Below are 2116 nucleotides of genomic sequence, written 5' to 3'. Positions count from 1 at the left end.
TCCATGTTTAGTGGTGATGTTGAATATAAAGTTGTGTAGTGTCTAGAAGTAGTATTCACACATAAAACTTTATGGATACCATAAATAGTTAAAATTCCACGTTACGCATTTTAGTTTCTAGATTAATAGAGAGTTTTATAGAGATGCAAGTTAGAGTTTTAGTTTCTAGATTCTAGAATCAAGTCTTTCAATGGAGAGCTTTATGGAGATTCAATCTCGAGTTTTAGTTTCTAGATTCTAGAATCAAGCTATTTAATGGAGAGTTTTATAGAGATAAAAGTCAGAGTTTCAGTTTCTAGATTGTAAAATCAAGCTTCTCAATAGAGAGCTTCATAGAGATACAAGTCAGAGTTTTAGTTTCTAGATTCTAGAATCAAGCTTCTCAATAGAGAGCTTTATAGAGGTAAAAGTCAGAGTTTTAGTTTCTAGATTGTAAAATCAAGCTATTAATGGAGAGTTTTATAGAGATACAAGTAAGAGTTTTAGTTTCTAGATACTTTCTAGAAAGTTTCATAGAGATACAAGATAAAGATTAGTTTCTAGATTCGTTCTAGAAAGTTGTTAGACATCAAAAGTTAGCGTTTTAGTTTCTAGATTCTAAAATCAAGCGTCACTATGGAGAGTTTCCCAGAGATACAAGATAGAGTTTAGTTTCTAGATATTTCTAGAAAGTTTTATAGGAAGAAAAATTTTAGCTTTTCATGTCATCATTATCTATTCTTAAATTATGAAAATGAAATATTAACCCTATCACGGCTGGCCCCCCTGTGTTTTTTCTGAATAACTTAAAAACGACTTACATTAAAAAGCTTAAAAACTTCTTTACTTTTTAAAAATAATAGTTGTGAACAAAATTTGCTAAAAATTTTTGATTTTTTTATGCATAGGGTAGGGTGGACAACAGTCAAACGGCGGGTCGCTGTTTTAAATGCTTAATAACTTTTTTATTTATTAAGCTACATGGCTAAAATTTATATATCTAAAAAGCCCTTGAAATATGTCACATGTTAATGTTTGTCAAAACTCAAAATAATTATTTTTCTTACGTACTTTTTGAACTTTTTTGATCTCCTCCCTTGCGCCATTCCCTATCTCACCTCAAAGGGAAAGGGGGGGATGGAGCCTATATTATACAAAAATATCCCAGTCCAGATAGGGTTAAGCATGTAAAAAGAAATTTTTAATCTCTTAATCCCTGTTAGCTCCTTTGAAAAGTTTGAGCCTCATTTTTCCTGATTTTTCCAAAGGTACATTTTCCAAACTAAACTGTTTTCCAAAGTCCCTTCCTGGGTATAACTTACATTGTTCTTAAAAAAATATTCAAAAAGAGTTTTTTCTGTTAAAGATATCTATCTTTTATTCAATTTTTGCCTCAATTAAAATTTAAAACTTTTATTTATCAATGAAGGTTAAAAAAATGATAGCTAGCTGGTAAATCTGGTAAATAGGTAATTAGGTAGGACAGGATCTAAATAGGTAGTTAGCTAGGAAGCTAGGAACATATGTATATATTTAGGTACTAGGTAGCTATGTATATTGTATATATAGGTAGAAATATATAGCTAAGCAGCTCTAGGTGGTAAATTGCTAAATATATATTTTTTTAAATAATTTCTCTAGAAAAAATTAAAACTTTTGCTAGTTTTAGTGTGGGTCAAATATATATATTTATATATATATATATAGAGATATATAGATTAATAACAAGCTATATAGTTTTAGTGTGGGTCAATTCAACACATTTATATATATATATATCTATAGAGATATAGAGATATAGATTAATAACAAGCTATATAATTTGTAGATATTATTTCTACAATATAATTACATATATTCTTAAATGATTTATGACAACAATTAACTTAAATATAAAACCGTCACTATCGTAGTTTTACCTCTTTATTTAGGGAAATATTATTGCAATAATTCATTTACTCTTTTCCTAATTATTATCAATTAATTATGTTTCTTTTTAAGTTTTAAGGAATTACCCCCATCTGGTCCTCTCCCTTACGTATATAAACATAAACTTCTATTTCTTGAATTCTTAACTTCTTAGATTTACAATAGTCAAAAGGGATAATGTCCATTACTAAGTGTTTAAGTGCCTGTA

This window comes from Eurytemora carolleeae, unplaced genomic scaffold, assembly GCF_000591075.1.
Source record: "Eurytemora carolleeae unplaced genomic scaffold, Eaff_2.0 scaffold933, whole genome shotgun sequence".
Lineage (NCBI taxonomy): Eukaryota > Metazoa > Arthropoda > Copepoda > Calanoida > Temoridae > Eurytemora > Eurytemora carolleeae.
This window is presented reverse-complemented; position numbering follows the sequence as displayed.